Below are 25329 nucleotides of genomic sequence, written 5' to 3'. Positions count from 1 at the left end.
TCTCTCCCTTTCCACTCTAGAAATCTCTTGTGCTGTGTGGTTCTGGAAAGCTCCAGATCCAGAGCAGATGTTTCAGTTCAGACTTAGAATTTCTCTCCATATGTCTGTAGGTAGGTGTGAAACATCACTGGAGACTCTGAGAACAGGCTCAGCAGGGTCTTACAGAAATGCTGGATTTGTTTTACCCAAAAGCCAGCTCGCTGGTGTTCTAAGGCAACTGATTTCTCCTCTATCAGAGGCCTGTGGTTCACTTTGTGGTTCATAGAGGTAGGATGCTCCAGGATACTCTCTTAAGGGAAGTAAGCACCCATTGGTACAGCTGAAATTAAAATCTGAAAAGGCTCTCAGTCTAGAGCCTTGAAAAGTAGAGGTACCATAAACTGTTGTTAAAATTTGAGCCAGGTGTTGGTTGGGGGACAGAGTAGCAGTGGTGTAGCATATGCTGGCACAGCCATGACAAGAAGGAGATTTTAGGGAAACATACACAGTAAAAGAAGGGAAACTGGATGAAGTCTGCATTCACATCTACAGCTGAAGAAATTAGTCCTCAAACTCAGTGAATGAGGCTATGGATGTAAGCCCCATCTGTGACTTCTGGCTGGGATTTTCCAAGTCAGGGATACCCTAAGACAACATCCACTGCCCTGGAGAAGGAGTTCAGGTCTTCTTCATCATCAGACTTTCTACTTCAAAGGGACTCCGCTGGCTTTCTTGGTTCACCCTTGATACCTGGAAGTACAATAAGGGTCTGTGAAGTGAGAGTTAATTGATGACACTCAGTATATTTTGAGACCCCTAATCTCACCACAAACAGCTCAAAACTTGTGACTGAATTTACTTAACTCTGCCAAGACCTCACAAACCTGTGTTCTGCACTTTCCTACCCTTCTACAAGCGTCTCTGCTACCTGAACAACAGCAATCGCAGTGCGTGGAAGAGGAGCGTGCTCAGAGCGGGTTATGCGTGCGCTTACGGTGAAGCTGTGGTGTGACGGAGCACTCAGGGCTGCCTTGGGCTGGGCTCTAGGGCTGCCTACGCGCTTCTTCACCGTGACGGTGCTGTTTAGGTGACAGCGGGGTTTGCCCTGCACGTCAGCAGCGCGATCCCAGCGGGAAGTGCCATCGCTGCTTCCCACGGGGCGGATCCCGGGCACCCAACGAGCCCCGCGCAGCCCCGGCCCGCCGGCGGCCGGCCCGCCAGGTGGCGCTGTGGCACCGCCTCACGGAAACCGCGCTTCTAGACACTCCAAAATCGCCTCCAAATCGCGCTGTGGCCCAGAGCTCTGCCTTTGCGGAACCCCCGACACAGACAGGCAGACAGACAGACACATACAGAGCTCTGTCCTCGGCCCCCATGCGGTTTTCAGCACATTCACCTGCCGGGGAGCGGAAGGAAAGGGTGGAGGAGCGGCGGGGGGGTGGTGGGGGGCGGTGTGTGTCACAAATCAAGCATGGAGGTGAGCCATGTGCAGATCTCCTGGAGGACATGTCTGTTGGAAGGCACGTCTTTGTGTGCAGATAATCTAGGTCCCATAATTTTGACTCCCTGGCACTTCCTCGAACCCTTGGAAGTCTCTTTGTCATGACAGCCACCGTGAGAAATGCTCTGAAGGGCCGGGGACCTGTTTCTCCAGCCCAGTGGTGGTTGCAGGGTCGCTTCCCCGATCCCCACAACATCTGAGCGACCCAGACTGACAGCTCCAAGGGTCCGGGCTGCCCACCTTTGTGAGCTCTGGCAGGGTGAGGGAGGGAGATGGGGAGCTTGAATGAAGATCCAGGTGTTAAACTGCAAGCACCCAGGAAACCCACGCAGGCTAATCTTGAGAGGAGAGTGGTTACAAAGGCTCAGAAGTAGTGAGAGTTAACAAATGCTTCTCTTCTGCACTAGACTGAGAAACAGAACTGTCTGCTGAGGAAGCTGCCACCCCCACCCCCATCCCCATCCTCCTCCTTCCCCTTCACGTGTACCCACAGGAGCTGCCCAGAACTGGGGCTGCACCCTTCTGCCATGGCCTGTTTCTGGACAGTGTTAGGTATACGCTGAATATTGCCACTCCTCCAAAGGACTCTGGTGACAAAGAGGCTTCAGGAAATAACTTCTGGCTTGGTCTGGAGAAAATGTCTTGTCGCCTAGGTGTGACTTCTGAGCAGAATGGTCTTCTGCTGTTTTACCACCCAGTGCCTACAACAGGGCTGTTACTTCTGTAGGCTGTCCTGCAGGCTGGCTGGGGGCTCTTTCCCTGGGTTCACCCAAGACCTCTGGCCCTTACCAAGTCAACGCCTCTCCACATTCCAGTCCTCTTCCAAAGTCTTCCTACCCCAACACAACATCCACTGTCCCTGGAGAAGGAGTTCAGGTCTTCTTTATCATCAGTCTTTTTACTTCAAGGAGACTCAGCTGGCTTTCTTGGTTCACCCTTGATACCTGGAAGTAGAATCAGGGTCTGTGAAGTTTCAAGTCCCTGTCCCTCTGCTTGAGAACTTGAGGCCAGAACAGCCAGACTCCAAACTCCTGAAGGAGTGAATCAGCTCCCAGACTTTCTGGACCCCTGCTCCAGCAGCATGGCAACAAGGTGGTTAGATGCTTAATCATCTTATGGTCCGGAGAGGAAGGCACAGCTCTGGTCTTGGATTTCCCTGATCCCAGTTGTCTCTCAGGAATCCAGCATGTGATGCCTTGCCCTTTCTGGTACCCGCTGGATTGAAAAGAAGGAAAAACAGAAATGTTAATGATCTTTCTGTTGGCCCAAATTCCCATGGGCATTACTTCCCCAGGATCTGGAAATCCTTGGGCAAACAACATGGGTAATTTTCAACAGTCTCCATTTCATCTGGCTTCATGGACTTTGTTGCTTTATCCTTAGCTGAACAGTGATGCCATCCATTCTGAGTTCAACTCTCAGGAACAGCACCAGCAGAACTGGCAACACTCTTGCTCTTCCTACAGTACATTGCCAATGCAGCTCCATCTTCCATGTGCTGTCATCCAGCATGCACACAGCATCATTGGCTGGCTAACAGCCGCATCCCTGGCTCCAGGGATGGGGGCACCTGAGTCTCAGACCACGCAGAAGAGCTCCTCTTCACATCCCATCCTCTACTCTGCGTTTACTTGTTTTCTTTTTACTCCAAGAAGCAGGTTCAGGTCATTTTCAGCTCCAAGTCCTCCAAGAATAAGTACCACAGTCAAAAGGTAGTGTTTGGGAATATTAACCCAGGGTACTCAAACAAACACTTTCCTCTATTTCATTTACCGAGAAAACCCTCCACTGTGGAAAGCTTTTCTGGTCTTCAGTATCTCTGGGACTTTTAGCGTCCTCTTAGGGCAAGATTGTCACTGGGGCTTGCCCTACTTCTCCTTTGAGGGACAGGTAAAGAGGGCAGGGGAAGTGTTTGCTTGCAGCAGGGTGGGAAGGAGCTGCCTGCACGTCAAAGCTCCTGAGGCTGTCTGCAGGCAGGAAGGGCTGTTGGTGACGCTGGGGCGTGAGGCAAGCCCGCCACAAGGAAATGGCGAGGCCGATGGGATGTGAAAGCTGTGACTGTGTCAAAGGCAGGATGGAAATGTAGGGGTAGCACTATTTTTAGCAGCTTCTTGCAGAACTTTGCTAGAGCTTGCTGGAGTCAGTGGCTGCTTCCTCTTTTCTTTATGTAAGCAGCACTGGTGAGATTCAGATCTGGTTTTATTTAGCCACTCACACAACAGTATTAACAGAAATGTCCCTCCAGCCCCTTGGACATAAATCACCCATGGTCAGAGAGTCTTAGGTAAGGAGAAGAGAAAGCAAATCACACATCCCTGTCTCCATTTCAGGGCTGTGAGAGGTGAAAACCGATGCTGAGGCCGCTGAATGTGACTCTTAGTCACATCAGCAGGGGATTTTGCAATGTGGAGGGTGCAGGGTGGAGGGCAGGCAGTGTGCAAGCAAAACTGAAGTGCTTTGTGAGGGCCTTTGTTTGAACTTCTCCAGCTACAAGACCAGGGTATCATTGCCCTGCAGCCCTCACCTTCCTACTCCACTTCAACCTCCTCGTGTGCTCAAGGTGTGTGGAGGTGGCAGGGTTTAACACACCTGAAATTAGCATGGGGCACTCTGGAGGCTGCCATGAGAGTTCTCTGCCTGTTTCCCTTTAACATTTGTCAGTACTAAATGACTCCTACGCCTGCTGTAGGGAAATGCATAGGGGAGAGGCCATTCCTAAGCCAGATGAGAGAGAAGATGAGGCAGCAAAATAGAGGAGCAGCCATGGTAAAGAAGCAACAGCTAAGATACAACTTTTCTGAACAGGCTGTAAACACCAAGACATGTTACAGACTGGCTTCAGTTGCCAGGGGTTCACATGAGTTTGACTTGCAGTGTTCAGTCTAGGAACAGGTTGGGAAGGACAGTGTCCAGGCCTAGGCACCCAGAGCTTGCTCTTGGTCACAGAAAATCTGGCTCCCTACCTTATTGTCAGAGAGGAATGAGATCACTGTAGGGATGGGAGAAAAGCACATTCTGAGCCAAACCAGATACAGTTCTGGGGCATTTCCAGAGCAAACTCTTCCAAAGCCTGGCAATAGTAAGGAGTATCAATGGAATGAGCAGATGAAAATCATGCTTACTCTGGCTATAGGGCTTGATGTGCCTAATAGGCAACACAAACCCTGTCCCATGCTTGAGTCTTGCTGCTAATAATCTTTTAATACCACACATTTAACACCATTCCCAGAAACCTAGAGCTCCTCAGAGTCTCTCAAGTATTTCTGCTTTGTATCTCATATTTCATACTGACTTTCATCCCCATGGCAGATGCATCAATTATCTATATAGGCTATTCTTAAGCTGGATTGATTAAGGCAGTATATGCAATCCTTGAATGAGAGATGTGGATGGAGAAATGCTCTGTAGTGTGGCAATTTTATTTAGAAATGGGGAATCCTTTAGAGGTAGGTAGTGTGGAGAGCAGGTGATGGCCAGTGCGCTGCTGTCCCAGGGAATGTGCTGGAAGGTCACTTCGGCCTCTAGATGGCAGCCCTATTGCTGCCCCCCAGCATGCCGAGACACAGAAACGCCTTCCTTTCAAAAGCGGGGCACAAACACAGGCCGCACACTCTCTACCCAAAACCAAAGGGCAGACAAGACTGCATTCTAACAAACTCTTTTGGCTTTTTTCTCTCTGGAAATCAGAGCAATAGCAGCTCCATTAGACCTCACACAAGCTTTTAACGTGCTCTGGCTGATGCACTGGCAGCTCTCCTGAAGAGAGAGCCATAGTCTCCTTAGCACATTGTACTTGACCTCTGGGGATATAGGGCTGTCAACCTAACAAGAATCTAAACCCTACTTTGCCAAAGCGATCTGTATAGTAAATTGCTTTAATAGTTTCAATAAAAAAATACAGCCAAGCATTTAATGGCTTACAGCCGTTGCAAATCTCTGTGACTCCATTTTAAGGTTTGAATGCTTCTAATATTTTTGAAGCATGGGGACGAAAAGGGAGAGTTAACATAGCTAACGCTGACAGATGTATCTTCATTCTCTCTCTATTTTAAATGAGATAAAACACAGCCTTCTGAAGGAGAAGGGTCATAATTATTTCCGTATTAGAGATGTTGGCAGTGGGAATCATGGGAATCTACAGAGCTGCTATTAGCAGAAAATGTTAGTAAATTGTCTTTCTGATTAAAGTTACTTAGTTAACTTACTTGGAAGTGTCCCATTTCTGTATTTCCTGAAAACTCATAATCATCACTTCTTGCATCCTCACAACACTGTGAGACTCACGTACTATATTCTAAGAGGTGAGCGAGACTGTTACCCAGACTTGAAAAGTGTTCAGTACCTAGAGATGGGGACTGGGGTGTAGTTGCCCAACCTGCACTGACATCAAAAGGCAGCAGGAGCAATGTCCTTTAGAAATCCAATTAGACACTATGACAGCATCTTCAAGTGCTTTGATACCTGCAGCACTACTCCTCAGACGATTCATGGGAAGTGTGTGTCAAAACCCTGCAAGAACAAACTGTGCAAACAAGGCAGATGACATCCACAGGGTACAGAAATCTGACATTTTTTAATTGATAGCTTGGGAAGGTGATAATAAGATAGGAAGAATGTCCTCTTGGTGTGTAATTCTCTTGTGCCGGTGCCTGGTATGAGTGACAGGCTTGGAAGTGGAGCAGGACTAAGGCAGTTCTGTAGGGCCAACAAGGCTGGGGGGCTCAGGAATGCGTTTCTCATGGTACGGGAAGTACTTGGATCACGGGCTTGTCAGAGTGGATATACTTTGCTCAGTGCCAAGAAGCATAAAGGAGAATAAATATATAAGAAAAAAATGGAAACAACTTTTAAGATAGTTTTTTAGTTTGGTTGTTTGGGGTTTTCTTCTGCTTTAATAAAGCAAAAGAAAATTTGCAAGAAATTTATGGTCTGATTTGAATTCTACTAATGCTCATGGAAATCCCTTTAGTGAATACTGGACCAAGTCCAAGAAAAGCAGGTTATTATTCCCTTAACTTCTATTCATCCATAACGGTTCCTTTCTGCATGCAGTTTTGTTAAATCTTGCCAGTAGATTTAATGTGAGCCTCATCAGCAGTGGACCTGGATAAGACACTGGGATCAGCTGCCTCTTAACTCTGAGTCAGTCTTTCAAGGACAGTGGTGGTAAGGGAGGATGCCTTGACTACATGGCAGGTAGCTGTGACCTTGACCAGAGCATCCTGGTAGGATCTCTTATGGTAACACCCAGCTGAGAGGTGTGACCTCTCTGTCTTGCACTGAACTGCTCGGGTGGGTGGGTGATTTTAGCACAGCAAAACCAGAACTGCTCAATAAAATGGTTTGGTTGTAGTCAAAAAGTGCAAAATCGGACCTCTTTGGAATAGACAGATAATGGACCAGGAAATGGCCTTATGTAGCCAGGACTAGAACACGGCCAGGCACCTGGAAGCAATCTTTCCCCTAGTCTGGGAGACTGGAGATGAGAGGAAGCAGGTTCCAATCCCAGCTCTGCCAAAGACAGGGTACTCTTTTTAATGTGTCACTGCTACAAAAGAGTTCAATGAGAAAACTTAGCTCTTGTTTCATTGCCCTAGGGATAGAGGAGTGCTTTTGGGGAGTTTTGCACTTGCATCACTCTACACCTGTGCTGTCCTCAGCAAACCAGTTTGAGTTTGCAAAGCCAAGAGGTTTGAGCCTGGAGTACGAGTACTTGTGTTACTGGTAAGGACATAATTTCTACATGGATTGGGATCTTTTCTGCTGTTTGGAGAGTAAGTCTGTGTATGGTGGTACTAACAGTGAGTTTGGGCTTGAAACTAAGACAGAACCCTCAGTTGCCCATATAAATATCTACCAATACTTGGAAATTTACATTGAAGGTTGTACCTACGGTACCTCCACCCACATTTAAAGGTTGGAAATATAACTTGGGATAATTTACTAGCCTTTCTTTCTTTCCCTGTCCTGTTTCTCTGCTCTATGACTGGGATTATCATAGAGAATGTAGGTTCAGCCTAGACTGAATACATTTTTGGGGGCGTGGTTTTACGTTTTGAGTCACAAGGTAGCTATGACTGCTCCTGGTGAGGTGGAACAGCCCTCACATATCCCACCAGCTGTGTGTTGTTCTGTGATGGGGGTTGCTTTACAAGGTGTAGATTGGGAGCCTCTCATGCATGGACACAGAGGTTCCTGTTGAGGCACAAGGCAAGGAAGCTGGTGGTGTGCCACCAAAAACAGGGAACAGGAGCTGCACCCTCTATCCTCTTGGGCTATAAACAAAAAAAACCCACTTCTCAGCTCCCAGGAAGCTGAAAGCTGCTCCAGATCCACCCTTGTGTGAGAAGAAAACACACCCCATGCTTTTGCCAACATGTGGCTGCAGGTTCCTCACCGCAGCCTGAGCCAGCCCTCCCTGATGATGTGTGGCCCTAGGGTGGTGTGACACTGTGCCTCTTGGGAGCAGGGCTGTCCAGGCTGGTGCTGGAGTAGGCTTCCCCAGCTTCCCCTTCTGCTGGGTGCTGCCCCTGTGAAACAGCCTCCAGCCATCTGAAAATTCAGTATGGCCCTGTTAAGTAGTTTTATTTTTCTAAACATTACAGAGCTCTGTTGTAAGTTTCTCAATGCCTGCCTCGAGCAGCTCATCTGAGTTGTTCCTCCCATGCTAATCTCTGTGATCTGTGGCATGCATACAGCATTGATGAGAACAGGACCTTCCCTCTGCTGCACCATATTTGCCAGAACAGGCATAACTCAAGATAACCAGATTTGAAACAATCAGAGCAGGAAGCAGCAATAACTGGCCTGGAGGAAAGGCAGGGAGGGAGTTGCCCATATTTAGGGGGCAGTATTTAGGGGGGTGCCTGATTTGTGGTATCTGATGTCTTTTCACACTCTAGCCTCACCTACAAAGGCAGGATGTAAAGCCTGCAGGATCATCCCTCATCTCCCTGGCTTGAGCACTTGAGTTTAGATCTGCACAATTCTGTTTAGCTGCAGTGTTTTGTGTGTGGGTATTGACCTATGCACGACAAAGAACTCCAGAGCTGCAACTGGTTCTGACACCAGTATCATCACTGAGGATGGACAAGGTGGCAGACATTCATGTTATTTTTTTCTCTAGAGTACATGGTCCTGATGGCTGGTGCTGGTGCAGCAGCTGATTTTTCCCAGGATTTGCACCTTGCAGTCTGTACACAGCAAACACAGCCAGTCTCCCAGCCAGGACCTACACACCGTGGGGGTCAGGACAGGCCGAGGCAGGTCTGCAAGTGCCTTCCCCTACGAGCTGACGGCTTAGTCACCAGGGCTCTCCACAAAAGCCTGTAAACACCACCCACAGTTCCCTGCAGGAGCCCTTACCATCGGGCTCTGCCGGAGCCCTGTCCTCCTGCTCCCCGTGCCAAGGGTCACGAGCTGGACCAGCAGCTGGGTGCCAAATGTGGGCTGCAGCTCAGTGCAGCCGGTCTGCTAGAGGTCATCACACGCCTCCTTAAGCAAACAGGGATCCACGCCAGTTGATAAATCATTTACAAGAAGTCAGAAGCAAAGAACTAGATTAACCAGGTCACTGGGTGTCCTGGGGGAATGACGTGTCAGTGGAGCTGAAACAGCAGATCCCACAGTTGCAATCTGTTGCCTTCTTCTGTCCTGACAGCAATTCATGGAAATCCCTGGAACTAGACACCAGATATGGAAAAACCCATTAGCTCATCCCAGTCAGCTCACTAGTTAAAGCAGTCACTCCCACTGTACATTTTCTGGCAGAGTTAAAAATGTCTCAAGAGAGGGGATTTCCACCAGCTTCTTCTCAAGGGGAAACTATTCCACCTATCAGGAAGGCTGCCCTGTGGTGATATTTTTGTAAACCAGAAGTAACTCCAGAACCCAAGAGAGAAAAAACAAAAAAGGATTCTGATGCAGGATCTGGGGCAGCGATGTTTTTCTGCCTGAACAGATACGTGCCACATGGAGCACGTCTCCAAATGGAAACTCTGTGGGTACACGTGTTTACACAAAGCCACCGAGGTGTGCTCATGTGTGTGTAAATACACCCGTGTCCTCCCTCCCCTTCCCAAGGGTGGGATGACCTTGTGCCTTCAGCACAGGCAGTGTGTTGTAGTGTGATATCACACCTAGCTCACTTTTGTGCAGCTCCACTGACATAAAGGCACAGCACGTTGCTCTGAAGAGGGAAGACGCACATGAAAGACAGGAGGCAATAGTTGATGGTGGTGCTCCAGCACCCAATTCCTCTGTGAACAGGGAGAAGTTGCTTCTCCTCAGCTGAGCCGAGACAAGAACAGCCCCTCTCCCCACCACTGCTGGGGGCTCCGAGGCTTGGCGCATTAAGGGTTGAAACCCAACATGAATAGGAAAGATGGTGCAATGCAGAGCTGTCTTGCTGAGGTTGACAACAAAGGCCTTGAGATTTTGGCAGCTAAGCACCTGGGAAGCACTTTGGGACAGTGGGGAAATAAATTAGCTGTGTGATGGCATTTAAAGCCTTATCATTAGTTTCAGAACTAATTCTGCATTTAGATGAATGGGTGTAGCACACATTGCTGAGCTGGAACCTGCAAGAGATAGTGAGGATTGCTCCCTGTTCCCATGTAGAAATTTTTTGGCCAGCAAAACTGTAACTTGCTGTCTTAGTGGATTAGGTCTGGGAGCAGGGGTCTGTGGCTGGGGTAGGCACAGCAGCTACACCAGCAGCAAACAAGCCCTGTGCTGTTCAGGGCTCTGATTACCTGTGCCACTGGGTGTTGACTTATGCCACCTAGAAGAAGGCGGGGTATTACCTGGGTGTTTGCTCTATATTATTGACTCCTCAGTTAGTCATTTTATTTGTCTCTCACAGCTGGCACAGCTGCCTTCCCTACTGGGGACCCCTGAAATTTAGGCACTGTGTTTTGCACTGTTCTAAGGACTGAAGTTTCCTTTCTCAGCAGTGGTGTTGACACTGTGCACTCTTCCTGCAGGACAGCTGATGTGCCGACCATACCTAGCTTTGGCCTCGGCTTTCTTCTCTGCAGGGTTCTTACTTTGTTCTGTTTAGCACAAAACACACTGAAGCGTGAACAGGGGCTATAAAAGAACAACATGAACTGTGGAAAAGGATCTAACCAAGGAGGCACAGGTCACACTCTGGGCCTTGACTGGGTCCCTGCAGTTGCTGTCAGGTAATAGCCAGCTGACCTACTGAGCCCCTTGCCCCTTGCACTGTGGAAGGATAAAAGCAAGTAGAGCCCAGTAATATTGTAACTAAGAGATTAACTTTCTGCCAGTTCAACAACAATGAATCTTCTGTTTCTGTGGATGAACGGTGCTGACTTGAGGCTCTTCCACATGCCACTCCAAGCTCTCCTGCCACTGGTTGCTCTACCCTCCAAGCCTCAGACAGGAAAAGAAACCTCAGCTCCGGATACAACAGCCCAGAAAGGTCTTGTCCTGACTCTCTACAACTCCTGTCTCTGGCACAGTGTGAGTGGCACTTAGTTCCTAAAGGAGGGCCAGAGGAAGAACTACCCATCTGCCTTCCAGATGCTCAAGACTCACCCATTTCCCTTCAAAGTCCCAGTGCAACTCGAACCCACACATGATGGTTGAAACAGATGTAGAGAGGCTTCTAAACAGTCCTGGCACTCAAATGCATTCCCTTCCCGCTCTGAAGTACTTTTGAGACCTTTTATGTCTCACACTTTGAAATTTGTGGACATTTTGCTATTGCTCCCAACAGGTACAGTACCAGCCCCTGAAAGACAGGTCCCAATCCCACAGAAATCAAGATGGATCTTTCTGCAAACATCATCATGGCAATGCAAACAAGTTTTGCACGTGACAAGGCAAAAAGCAACACCAGATTCACTGAAATGACTTATTGCAAAGGTTATATTCCAAAGATGAAAATACCAAGTGTTTTATTTTAAAACTGAAGTTAAGATTCATGCAGGGAAAGCTGACCTCCCCTCCAGTAGCATGAAGCTAGGTGCAGCAGCATCTCGTGGGGCCCAAGTCCCAGCCAGCCAGATCAACCAGTCTCAGAAAGGGGAGCTGACTAATCTGAGTCGTCTGCAATGAGCTGGGCATGAGTGAAATCATGCCCTGTGTAAACAGTGTGAAAAGCAAAGGAAGATGATAAGGAGCTAGGTTTTTTTATTATTGTTGTTCTTGATTCTGTGTGGGAGAGGGTAACAACATAGGTGAGGATTTTAAATAGCAAAGCAAAAGCAAACAGCAGTGGCAACATGTGGCCCTGGATATTGAGCTCTGATGAGACACTGAAGGGTCTGTTTCCCAATGCTTGTAGTGAACCACTTTTAGAAGGCTTAGTTTCCAGTAAGTGCTCAGCACTTAATAACAACTACCCTCATGAAGAACTGGGGCCATAATCTTTGTCTCCTGACCATGTTCTTTGACAGCCATTTCCGCTCAAGAGGCAAACATTTTCCTTCCATCTCCTCACAGAGCAATCTTTCCTCCCTCAGACATTTGCACCAGGACTGCATGGGCAGAAATTAACCCAGGCCCCAAAAGACAAGGTGGGGAGACCTTGCCCAGCATGCAGACTGCTTGCAGATCCTTGCAGTGCGGTGGAATCAACCAACACCCTGGTACAGGGTGTGTGCCTGTGATGTGGTGGAGGAGCACACGGTCGCTGATTTTCAACTGCCTACCTCTGTTCTGTGCGTGGCCTTGCGTTAGTTTCAGGCCTAATAGCATCATGATATCGTAATGATATATCGCGCTCTGATGACAACACCGCGTGGAGTAAGCCACAGCAATCTGATCTCATTCTGCAAATGCGGAGATGAGTGTTACTGCTCCACAGGACAAGTGGGTGGCAGGTAGATGGAGCTGGCACTGCCTATATTGTCAGGCCTGGGTGGGAACGTGACCTGCTGGATTAAATTAGGTGGCTGGGAGCTTAACGCCTCAGCTCTAAATCAGCCTCAGCGGTTACGGGTGAGTCACCAGACCTATCTGCATTCACTTCTTCCATCTGTGAAATGGTGACAATAATATTTCCTCACCTGACTGGGGAGGGAAGGGAGCAAGTGTACAAGAATGAATAAATGTTTACAAAGCACCTTGTGAGCAGTGCACAGGCTCTGGATGTGCTTAGAAGGAACCTGCATTTTTCCCTCTGCTCTGGGTTGCACCATACTGTGAGGTATAAACGCTCCCTTCAGAGTCAACAGTTTCAAATGAGAGCAAATGGGATAATTCCTCAGGAGAGAAACAGAGAGTGAGGACTTCATGTGTTACCAGCAATTTCAATAACTTCCATTCAAGGAAAAGCAAAGTAACCTTTTAAAAGATAATAATAAAGCAGAAAAACAAATGAGCTGTGACCAGTATTTCTTTTGTGATGGTACCATGACCTTAGGTTTCACTTCTCAAATGGGAACAAGAACAGAGAAGTGAATCCCCTTGAAATAAAAGTGAAGTTAATAACGGGACGCCTTTAGCTCTCACCACATCCTGTGTATGCTGATCACTCTGCTTGTAGCTGGCAAGAGCACTTCTAGATTTTTCTTTACCATGTTAATTCTTTGCTGAGTCAAACCCTGTTGTATAAACAGTTGGGAAAAAGCCTTCCTGCACCTCCCCTCCAGCACTGCAGTGCCATGTGCCTGTCCTGCTCCCTTCCCGCTCCCTTCCCATGCGTGTGGGTGCGTGTGCCCACAGTACTGCTCCTTTGCCCTGCTGTCGGTACAGACCCACACCCCCCACAGCTGGCAAAACCACCCAGTGAGCTCTCACAGAACGAGCACTCACACAGCCCTGCTCACTCTTGCTCCCTGTCATAGCTCATACTGTTTCTGCCACAGTTTCGAGCGTTCGCTTGCAGATGTGTGATGGCCACTCGGTGTCTTGCTACATATTCACTAGCACTTGTTCTTATGCACATACACAATTCCTTAAGCCAGCACAAGCACACAAATATGCACACTCTTCTTAGTCTAATACATACACAGAACCACTTACTGTTTACTTTTTCTGGTATAAAAGAGAGGCTCTGCAGAGGGATCTGGACAGGCTGGATAATTGGCTGAGGCCAGTGGTATGAGGTTCATTAAAGCAAAGTGCTGGGTCCTGCACTTGGGTCATAACAACCCCATGGAGCTGGGGGAAGAGTGGCTGCAAAGCTGCTCAGCAGAACAGGACCTGGGGGTGCTGGTCAACAGGTGGCTGAACATGAGCCTGTGTGTGCCCAGGCAGCCAGGAAGGCCAGTGGCATCCTGGCCTGTATCAGCAATAGTGTGGCCAGCAGGACCAGGGCAGTGATTGTGCCCCTGTACTCGGCACTAGTGAGGCCACACCTTGAAACCTGTGTTCTGCTCTGCGGCAGTGGAGCTGGTGAAGGGTCTGGAGAGTAAGTCTGATGACAAGCTGCTAAGGGAACTGGGGATGTTTAGCCTGGAGAAAAAGAAGCTCAGGGGAGACCATATTACTCTCTACAACCACCTGAAAGGACGCTGAAGCCAGGTGGGGGTTGGTCTCTTCGCCCAGGCGACAAGTGACAGGACAAGAGGAAATGGACTCAAGCTGCACCACAGGAGGTTCAGGTTGGACATCAGGAAGAATTTCTTCACTGAAAGGGTTGTCAAGTATTGGAATGAACTGCTCAGGGAGGTTGTAGAGTCACCATCTCTGGAAGCATTCAAGAAATGACTGAATCTAGAACCTAATGCTATGGCTCAGTTGATGTGGTAATGTTTGGTCAAAGGCTGGACTCAATAATCTTGGAGGCCTTTTCCAACCTTAATGATTCTATGATTCTGTGAAATGTATGCACTTCACAAAGCAAACTGGTCATACAGATACACAACTCAGCTATGGGACAGAGCTCCAGGCCTCTCCATAGCGTCAGCATTGCAACAACCTTCTTCCTGGGATGAGCTTTGGAGCTGAGGGCTCAGGACATGTGGAGTAGTTAGCATATTAATTCACCAGTACAGCTAATTTATTGGTCTGATTTAGGCCGAACACATCTTTTGGTGCATTGCTGGCTTTTGCTGCTGCTGCGGCTTTTCATTCTGCTTATACTGTTGGAGGCGACTGTAGGATCCTCCCTTCATCAGCAGACTTCCTCTTATGAACAGTTTCATCTAAAAAGCCTTTACCATCTACCACGCAACACTTGCTCCTCAATGGGTCTTCAGCATTTTAGTGACACTTTGAAGTTCTGGTTTGCATTTTGGAACAGCTCCATTTGCAACAGACACAGTTACATCCACCACATCTTGAACTTGTAGGATTTTTGTCCATTGACAATATTACAGGTAACAGACTGGTCATCTTTGAGCTGCACATCTCAAACACATCTGAACTTTGAAGGAGGGGGAGAAGTTTGCCCAGCATCCTGGCATTGTACTGGTAGGCCAACCAACTGCCCACTTCAGTAACAATTAGTGGGCATGATTTCTCAGCTCAGTGTACACAAACTGAAAGGCACTGAGCTTTGGAGTCAGAAGACTTCTTAAAAATTACTTTGATATGCCCAACAGTGCTTACTCTGTAGGCCTGGAGATAGCAAGTGTCCATCTACACATAAACGAAGCAGCACTGGCTGAACTCTCATTTCACACAAGACATCAGGCAACCATTGAATGGGCAGAGTTTCCTGCTTGCTATGAGTTACTGCTGGACCTATTATCCAGTTGGACCAGCCACATGCAGGAGACCTAAAGAGAAAAACTGATCTGTTTTCTCCTTGACCATCTGAGGCGCTCCCATATTTCTGATTAAGCTCTTGGTACTTGCCAAGTAACACCTCCCCCTGAAGAGCTGTGGGCTGGTATTTTGGCATTTCCCAAGTGGCACTAGAGGGCCCACATCTTTGCCCTTCCAAGAGAACTAATCCCAAATGCTTGACAGTCAGGTTCCAAAATACTGTCAGTCACCTAAGGAACACAACTAAGAAAAAATAAAACCAGAAATGTTGAATTCTGTACATTTGCTTTTGAATTTAGTCTCTGACTCACACTTCAGAGTTTTCATGTTTTTCTCTGTGCTAGCTAACATGAACAGCATGCTCTTCTGAAAAATTAGATTCTCTGATGACCACATGATGTATGGAACAAAGACTTATAGGAAAAAAAAAAAGAATATGAAAGTAGGAGGATTAGCCTTCCTCTTTTTTCAGCCCCAGCAGCCAGCAATCAATGTCTCATGTGTCTGCAACACCTTTTATCCCCTTACAGAAAGCAAAGGATTGGTAAGGAGATAAGGAGGTAAGGAGGAAGCATCCTGCTGTGGATTTTCAAGGCTGCCTGGGCTTTACAACACCAAGGAAACTGTGTTGTGGAGCAGAGCATCACGTCATCCCCGCAGTGCTCACTGCCTGCACTTCACGGTAGCCCAGACATCAGGCCCAGTGTCTCTGCTCTTGTCAGATGCATGATTAGCTCCTCTTTGATGACAGTAATTCCATGCTTTGCTTTTGTTTCTCAGCCAAAAGCCTACCTCCCTGTGGATCCGTGGCCCCAGCACAGCACTGGTAGCTGGGGGCACCCAGAAACCCTGATTGAAGTAGTGACAAACATCATCCAGCCAAAGATTTTCCCTCCCTGGTCATCCACAGAGCATGTGGCAAATGCTCCCACCTTTCTGGTTCAGCCACCTGTAGAATATGGGGCATTTCTCCCTCTCTGGTTTCTCCACAAAGGCTTCTGTATGCAGGAAAAGTTGGACATTCAGAAGGCATCTGTCCTCTCCCAGCCTGGCTGCCTTGCCACACACGGGACGGATGCCTTTGTTCTATGTCACTTCTCTGGTCCCCCACACTTGTTTCAGAATCAACATGGTTCTTTAGTAACTTCAAAAAAATAAACAAGGGCCTGATAGCCAGGTCATACTAGTAAATTATTTACACACAGCCCCCTCTTCCATTTCTTATTGGATGGGTCTTGGTGTCACCACGCCCTGCCAGGGACCACATTTAGCCCTGCAGTGTAGTCCCCACTCCGTGACAGCCGGGCACGGATGTGAGCAGGCTTTCAGTGCACAGGCAGGGCTTCACCAGCTGCTGCCCAGGGCTGGAGGCTGCCCACAAGGCAATTGCATGCAGTGGGTGTCGGCAACTGCTCCGGGTGGCTTGGCACGCAGAGGTGGCTGAGTTCAGGCCGGGTATAAGCTTATCAGCAGATCTCATCCAGCCGGGAACAGTACTGAGAGGCAGTGGCAAAGCACAAACTTCCTTGCAACTATTTTTAAAAGCACCTTTACAACTCTCTTTTCAACTTGCAGAGCACAAATAAACTGAAAGCATCAGCCAGTTGTTGCTAAAGGGAGCTATTGTTTTGTAGCCTTCCTCATCCCTGTTGCAAGTGAAATAATATTATACTCCTCAACGTCCCTTCATGGAAGAAGTCCCCCATCTAGCTCTGCATTTGATCCTGATTCTATTCTTCCATGCTGCCTTTGATGGACTTTTGATCTTGACTCAGTATGGTCCATCTTACAATGTTTCTTTAGGTCCTGCTTCACAGTGGGCAAGTGGGCATGGAGTGTGGTGGGTACCCAGGTTATACATGACACGTTTTTCATGCTGACCCACAGTGCAGGTGTCTTATGTGTGATGCTTGAGCAGTTATTGCCTTGTCCACTGCTGACCCTCACAACACAACTTCTAATTCAGAGTAAGAGGCTTGCCCAATTTCTTCTAAAACAGTTCGCTTTGGCATTTGTATGCACTGAACTTTCTCCGTCATGGTGGTTGGATTTCCAAGTTTAGTTAGAATCTTCTGGAGTCCCTCCCAGTCCTGCCAAGACTTGCTTGCATTTATAATGCATGGTTCTTTGTTGGCAGCAAATGCTGTTGCCTTTTTATCCTTCTTCCCCCTTCACTGATTTTTGTAATAGTATTCAGAGGGCTGCTTTCATCTCTGCTAGGCATGGTCCCACCACCCCCTTCCACCCAGTAAACTTTTCTTCCCCAGCTGGAACACTGGCCTTTTACTTTTAATGGATTTTTCCCCCATTCTGCCCGTTCTGACTCAATTTTCAATCCATGATGGGACTTTTCATACCATTGCTGCCAGGTTTGTTTCATTCTTGGAAAGGCCTTTATCAAAAGACCTTTTGAAAGCATAAATTACTATGGTCCCTACTTGTTCCTGAAGAACTTCTTCAGAAGCTCGCAGAAGTCAACAGACTAGTGGGTCTAGTGCTCCATCAGTGCTCCTTCCGCTGGGTGCTGGTCCACCAGGGTGACCGGCACGGTCCCCATTTTTCTGGAAGCCTCATATTATGCCCTGTCTGGCCTTTTTTTAAGAGGCAGCTGCTACCTGGGGCAGGGCAGGAGGGAGGAAGGAGACTGGGGTTCTGCCCGTTGTACTGTGGAGAGCAGCAGCAGGACCAGTGATGGACATGAGGGGTGCTGACTCCAAGGCTGCACCACAATGCCTTGCGTTTTCCTAGGTAAACCCCTTGAGCCCAGGTGTCACACAGAGCAGTGTCCTGTCACTGGTACTGGCAGCTGTGCCGGGTGCTGAGGACGCTACTCTGGGCACTGTCATCCATCCCTGTGTGCTGTGCAGGGTCCACACAGGGTTAAGGCCAGAAGGAAATACCTCAGACTGGTGTAGGATTGCCCAGGTCTCCCTGGGGAAAGCAGATTACGGCAGCCAAAATGCCAGTCCACCACACCCCAGGGAATGGCATGTGGCAAAGCCATTCAAGAGCCACCAGAGCAGCAGCCCTGGTCCTCCCTCACCTTCCGAGCCCAGCTCTTGTCCTTTAACGCTGAGTGCTGGCAGCATCTGCTTGCCATGATGGGTGGCAGCATGGTCCCACCACTGCCCAATCCCACCTTCATGCCAGGATGAGAACAGCACAGTTTAACTCTCCTGTGGCCAAATGTGCCAGTTAAGCTGGGGTGCCTTTTTCCAGGGAACTGGTGGGCACTGCCAGCCCATCGAATCCTCTGCCTTTTGCTGCTTTCCCCTGCAGTAACGCTGAGTTGATGTGTGTCAGGAGACACATCCAGAAGTGGGCTATGGACCAGGAGGTTCAGAAGTGGAGGGGCCAACATGCCCCCAGGATCAAGGGGTAGGTGCAATTGCCTGAGGTAAGAGCCATGTCCAGCATATTTGGATCCGGGTCTTGCTCTAACATTAGTTTAGTTTCCCAGTTTACCTGTGAAGTGCTTCAAAGGGCACTGAAAGAGTCTGCAAAAGGCAGCAGGAGCATGAGCAACTGCTGAAGCCCGAGGGAAGGTTCTCGTGCTGCCAGGGCAGGCTGCAGTGGGAATTTTATCTCTGACTCCTGGATGAGCAGAACTAGGCGAGCACACAAAGCTTTCCCAATCTGAGTTCAAATGTATGAATTTACCATATCTAACGCCTCCCTGAAATCCAAACAGATTCAATTACATTCTCTTTCTGTAATGAATCAGTAATTATATTGAAGAACACTATTATTTGTTTGGCATGACCTATATAAACCTGACTTGGGGAGTGCATAGTTGGTGTGGTGCCAGTACCCTGCGTATTATTGCCTTATAAACACAACCATTGTTTGAATTTCAGATCAAAACAAACCGAGCCATGTCGCTTGTCAGTTATTAGATATCTTTTTCCCAAATGCTCACCCAGGCCGTATTACAATAACAATAATTATTATTACATACTTCCTTATTGTATGTTTGTGCAGAGGTAGCACATTTGCCTTTTTCCCACACATTAGTTGCTTCTCCTGACTCTTATGATTCACTCCTGCCTATTTCCCAATGTCCATGAGGTCTTTCTGCATTCCCAGCTGCATTTTGTCAAGACCTGCAGATTGGCACATGGACTCATGGTGCTGTATTACACCAGACTGCAAAGGGTTGCAAACCAGCACAGGGGCTTTGCTCCTCGAGGGAATATACAAACTGAAGAAAGATGTGGACCCTGCCCCCAGGTGCTTTATAAATATTTAACTTTGTCTGATAATGTGATAAGGGCTGATAATGTGATTTGGGCAGACTAAAACCCAGCCCTTCTTGGGCAGAGTTGGAAATGGACCTTCTGTGGGAAACAGGGTGGGAGGGGGGCAAGCCAGAGCAGCCAAGTGATGATGCTTTCCACAGCCACTGCCACAGCTGGGAGTAGTACTCACCTTGCCCAGCTTGGGACACCAAAATGTAGCTGTCGAATCCTCAGTGAGTTACCGATCTGCCTTTACAGTCACAGAAGAGAAGCGGGTGCTTGGCTGTCAGGTGAGTCAGCCCTTCTCAAGATAAACTTCAAGATATGTGAAATGAATCATACACTAGAGGTGCCTATTTGTCTCCATTGACTATGCAGGAAGCCTGTCCAACTAATTAGGTTTAGACACCTAACTTTTAAGCACTTAAAAACACATGAGAGGAATCCCATCGTCATTGACATTCCTCATTACTGGCCTGACAAGGGAGGCAGTGGGAGAGGCTCCCTGGAAATGCCCTACCAGATTTGGAGCTAACCAAACTCCTCATCCTCTGTGCACGGGAATCTGCAAAGCCTCACCTCCATGTCCTCCCCCTTGGAGCTCCTACGGGCATAGGGTTCTCCAGCCATGCCCAGCTGGCAGAGATGAAAACATGTTCCCTGCTGAGGTCTGAATGAGGCAACGGTCTTGTGGGAAAAGATATAATAATGGAGCTGAAGTCAGTATTATAATGTATTCAGAGCAGGCAGGAGGAACAAAAAAAAAAAGAAAAGGAGACTTGACCTTGGCTTCCTGCCTGGTGCTAAAAGTGTGTTTTGATGGAACGGGATAGGCGGGAAAGCAAGCTGCCTCCCTAATGCAAATATCTCATGGAGCTGTAAGATGTGTGGAGTGCGACCCATGTGTTTGGAAATAAGGTTATGACAAGCTCCACTGTGAAAGGACAAAATGGTATTTTTCAGAGGGTTACAGCTGAGCCCATTGGAGGTAAGTGGCCACCAGCACAGCAAGCAGCACCTTCTGACACCAGCACTGCATATCACATAAATGTCATGATCCCAGAGGCTCCAGAGTTGTCTTAGACTTTTGCAAAAAAGAAAATAAAAAGAAGAAAGCATTTTGTCCCAGCTCTCTTTTATTGAGAGAAAAAAAAATGGAAACATTCCACTGGTTAATGTCTGCTGAATAATCAGCAGCCAGGGCTGCTGTGGCTGGGAACAGGCAGAGGCAAACAGAAGCCACCGTGCTGCATTATCATCTTGCTGTGTATCAGCTTGGGACCATGGATGCAGGATGTTAAAAAGCTGATTTTATCCTGGTTTCTGAGATCTATGCCTTTCCAAGTCCCCAACCACTTATTACATGCATTAACCATCTTATTGATACAAAGGCAATTGCTGTTTTGATGTGCAGCAGGTGTCACTTGTTGTTTTTTTTTCTGGAATCTGCCAACAGCCTCTTTAAAGCTTCTGGCACTTCCCTTAATCTGAACAACAATTTATTGAGGTGAGCTATATTTGACTTCCCTCTGCCCTGGCAGGCACAGAGCCCTGTGCAGATTAGGCCAGGTTAAGGGCACTTATTTGAAACTGTGCCCTTGCTGCACACAATAATCTGCTCCTGAGTTGGGCCCAGCAGGGATGCTGGGGACATCAGGAGGACCATGTGCCCGCCTGAGACCTGGAGGAAAGAGGATGCTGGCACCTGGCTGCACAGGCTGTCCCATGGATGTGGACTCTCCAGAGGGAAGGGATGGGGTGCTGCTCCAGGGACCTGCAGCAGGATAGAACACCAGCTTCCCCAACAGCAGCTTCATGGCTCTGCTCCACCACTGATGAGAAATACATCTTGCTCCATGCCTCGCCTTGCTGCAGCCAGGCTGGGCACTTCCTCAGCTCCCATTACCACACTGGCAGGATGGAAATCCCTTCTCTAGCTTCACGCACTTGCGGCATGTTCAGGGAGGAGACCAGACGAGTCTTGCGCCTTGCCCTAGAGGGTTTATAACTTCGCTGAGAACAGGCACACACCCCTAAAAAGAGGGAGGTTTCTCTGCAGGAGGTGGTGGGTGCAGCAGCAAGTGGGCAGCAGGGAGATCTGTGGTGCTGTGTGAGGGGGCTGTTGGGCTTTCCTGTTTGTCCCTGTGTCCAGACAGGATGTGCAGACCTCAGCTGGGGACTGCACTGCCATCGAGCTGGGGTAAAGTAACAGCCCCACACCGAGGTCACAGGCAGCGAGAAAGATGCTCCTTGTCGGGCACCTTCACTTTCCACAACCATGCAGCAGCCAGTCCTGGTGATGGTCCTCTCCTCCAGCCCCTCAACCCTACTGCCACACTGGTGTGTGTCTCAGCCCTGCTCCCACGCTCAGCACAGGCTGCATGTGTCTGGATGCAGCTGGACAGACCCCAGGATGTGGCTAGGCCAGCCTCCTGAGCAGTCATGACAAACAGCTAAACACTTGTATGGGCTTGCTGTACTGCTGTGTGGAAATACATTAATTGCATTAGTATTTCCACTGGAAATTATAACTTAGATCCATTAACTTCAGCCAGTTTCCTTACCCAGTGTCTGCTTAAAAGGACATCTCTGCTTTTTCCACTGCAGTGTCTTGTCAGCGCCACCGGTGCTAAATTTGTGGCAGGCTAGTCACATCCATGTGACACTTCAGAAGACGCCACACATTACCTCCATCTCCTGCCTTCCCCTCACATCCCCCATAGGTAGTCCAACATCTGAGCTACTGCAAAACAGAAAGCCCTTTTTATGAACAACTAAATCAGATCCCAACCCCCATTACTAATTAGTAAAGATGTGCTGTAATTTAGATCACCTTGGATGGTCTTCAGGTCATTCACAGGTGTAAAGTCAGGAGGATTAAGGGCTTATAATATTTGTCTGGTATGGCTGCTACCAATTCCAGCAAAAATAATGGAGCTAGCTTCTTGGGTTTCCTGCCACCACAAAGTACACACATGCACACACTCTCTATTTTATTAATGTTTACATACCCGAGCTGCCAGGAATCTCACTCCTGTTGCTTCCCACCACCTTAACACACTTTCCTGTATCTCTGTGAATTTGTTTTCTCACCGAGCAGCTGGTAATATCCCTTTTGCTTGGGAGCAGGCAGAGACTCGACTTCCTCGGGTGCCAGAAAAGCCTGGCAGAGGGCGCACCTACAAGCTGCGGTTTCCATCTCAAGCCATTTACACCTCCCAGTGGCTACCCAGAGATGTTCCATGGAAGAAGCGTAAGGCCAAAATAAAAAGAAGTATTAAAAAGTTACAGACAGGTGGGAAAAGGCCATGCTGACATCCGCCTACTCCCCCTGAATGGCCACAGAGTCTGAGGAGGCGCCTGGAACAGAGGAAACATCTACACCCGCTTGCAGAGAGCAGCAGAAAGGCACTTCCACACCTACACCTCCAGGGTCACAGCCAACAAAAATAGCATCAGACCCAGAAGATATGTATAGCATAGTGACTGCAGAAAGCCTTGGTTCATTTTACACCCCCAGCAAAAATAAAGTCAGGAGGTTTGTCCTTCCTCTGTTCCCAGTCTCTGTACATCGGAGCACCCCTGCAGACAAGACATGTCTGTTTACCTGAGAATTCCCATGGGAGCAAGGGAGTGAAATGCCCACCTCATCTGAAACTCACAGGGGAAAACGTTGCTTGTGACAAAAGCACTTCCCTTTCCTACCTTGAAACTTTGGGAACTGAGTGGTAGAAGGGAGAATAAACCAAAACACCCCACCCCCCCCCCCCCTTGTTTTCAATAATTCAGGCTTTTTCGTACTCGAGTTCTTGCTCAGTAACTCTGACGCAAGCCGATCTGCAGGCTTCTGACTGCCAAATGGCTCCAGGTGAGGGGAAGTGCAGGTGTCTTAAGATAGCAACCTTGTTCTTTTGCCACAGGAGCTGCACCATCATCAAATATATTTGTGGCAAAGCTGGCGCTTGGATTCAGTTTACACTCAGTGCTCAAAGTAACCTCTTATTACCCTGGCAGGGAGTTAAACTGGGCAAAGAGTGCAGTCACCCCATGAGACTGTTCTCCAGCCTTTAGCAGAGGCCAGCGTGTGAACCCGTGCTCAGCGGCTCAGGGACAAGATAGTGCTGATTTGAACATCCCAGTGCCAAACTGGATCAGACCAAAGGTCTGTTATGGCTTTCCCCTTACCTCCAAGAGCAGTCAATGCTGATGGGGGAAAATTGGGATGAGAGAGTGATACTTTTGCTGTGCATTGTCCAGCAGCATGTTGCAGAGGTCTGTCTTGGCCTTTAGTAAACCTCCAGGGACTTTTCCTCCATAAATTTGTCAAATTGCTTTTTTGACCTGGTTTATACTTTTGACCTCTACAGCATCATGTGCCAACGAGCCCACAGTTTTATACACAGACGCAACTGGAAAAAGTAATCCTTTCTATCTCCTGCCTTTATAATTTCATTTGCTGCCCCCTTCTTCTTCCCTGCCTTCTGGCCACTCTGGCCTGTTTCAGCTCTCATGCAGGAAAGTGGTTCTTAATTCCTCTCCTAAATGTGTGCACAGGTCTAATGGAGAATCTTTTCCCTCTGTATTTTGTGACAACTTTAGCATCTGCTTGCATTTGACCCAGAGAAGAAGAGGGTTCCAAAAGTGGCCCTTGTGCTGCGGACAAGTTTGAGAAGGGCCTGGGAAGTTCTGGACATTTATTCCTGCTTCCCAGACCCAGCTATAGTATCCCAACTGGAATGTGCTGGGCCTGGATGGACTGACTCACACAAGAAGGCTAGTGAACATGGCATTGCATTAATTCACTTTTTCAGTAATCTTCTTTAATAATTGACTTTCATTTATTCATTTACCTATCTTTATTCATTTGCATCTATCAAAGTTCTGGCACGGCTCTGGCGGGCGATGTAAGGCTCCAATTTTTTCATTCCTCTGCTCGGTGTGAATTCATGCCCACACAAATTCCCACTCTGGCCCGGAGGGCTCTGACTTTTAGCCACGAGGTGGGGTGAGCAGCTAAATTCCTGAGCTGAGCATGTGTGCAGGCAGTGCAAGGCAGACCACCATGGAGTCAGGGTTTGCCAAGCTAAATCACTGGAAAAAATTCCTTCTCGGCTTCAGCCTTTGCCACTTGATCCGCGGAAATGTACAGCCTTAAACCCCAAGTTTCCAAAACAAATGCGGACGGGACAAGCGAATACCACAAAAGCAGCAGGGGCAGAGGGCTCTTCTGGCTGAGGGGCTGCTGGCCCTGGGCTGGCTGCAATCCCACTCCAAGATCAGCCCCATGCCGTGGCTGGACGACAGGAAGAACGGGGCAAAAACCAGGCTGGGAGCGACTCGGTAGTGAAATGGTTATCTCGGCTCGCTTTCTCCGTAACTCTTGGAAAGTCCCCGAAATGACGTTTCTAACTAACAATTAAACTGGGTTTAATTATAGAGAGGCTTAGAGCCCTGGGAACAAGCACCATCTACAGAACGAGTAAACAACTGCAGAAAATAATAGGCTGTTCGCTCCCCTGTCTACTCCTCACTTCTGGCCAAGGCGAGGGGAAAAAAAAAAAAGAAACTATAAAGAGAAGGAAATTCGAAGAACCTGATTGCTCTCCTTAAGGAAATAATAATAATAATGATCATAAAAAAAAAAAAATCTGGAATAGCCCTGTGGGCATTTCTCTCGGTTGGTTATTTTAGCTGTTCTTGAAGACCAGAGGAGGGGGGAAAAAATCAGCCGCGAGCGCAAAGTCCAGATGCCGCGACTGCAAAGCAAACAGAGGAGGAAGTGGATCATTTGTTTGAAGTTTTCCGTGCGATGGCCGCTCGGGTCAGCGCTCTGCAGCCCACAGCAGGGGCCTCTGTTCTCCCAACCAAGCCGGAGTGCAGGGAAGGAGGAAGAGCCTGCGGTGCAGGGGCGGGGAAGAGGGCCCAGAT

At 48.3% G+C, this 25329-nt stretch overlaps 1 long non-coding RNA gene across 1 annotated transcript; it reads right to left on the bottom strand.

Moving 5' to 3' along the window:
* Positions 1-1714: 1714 nt before the first annotated feature.
* On the bottom strand, positions 1715-25329 carry LOC137475665 (uncharacterized). The gene is made up of 3 exons (XR_011000015.1): positions 21966-25329; positions 19592-21880; positions 1715-2695 (listed from the first exon to the last, which is right to left on the bottom strand). It is a non-coding gene; the product is annotated as an uncharacterized lncRNA (long non-coding RNA).

Source organism: Anomalospiza imberbis, chromosome 6 (genome assembly GCF_031753505.1).
Source record: "Anomalospiza imberbis isolate Cuckoo-Finch-1a 21T00152 chromosome 6, ASM3175350v1, whole genome shotgun sequence".
In the NCBI taxonomy this organism is placed as follows: Eukaryota; Metazoa; Chordata; class Aves; order Passeriformes; family Viduidae; genus Anomalospiza; species Anomalospiza imberbis.
The sequence above is the reverse complement of the archived record's forward strand: the minus strand, read 5'-3'. Positions and strand labels throughout refer to the sequence as shown.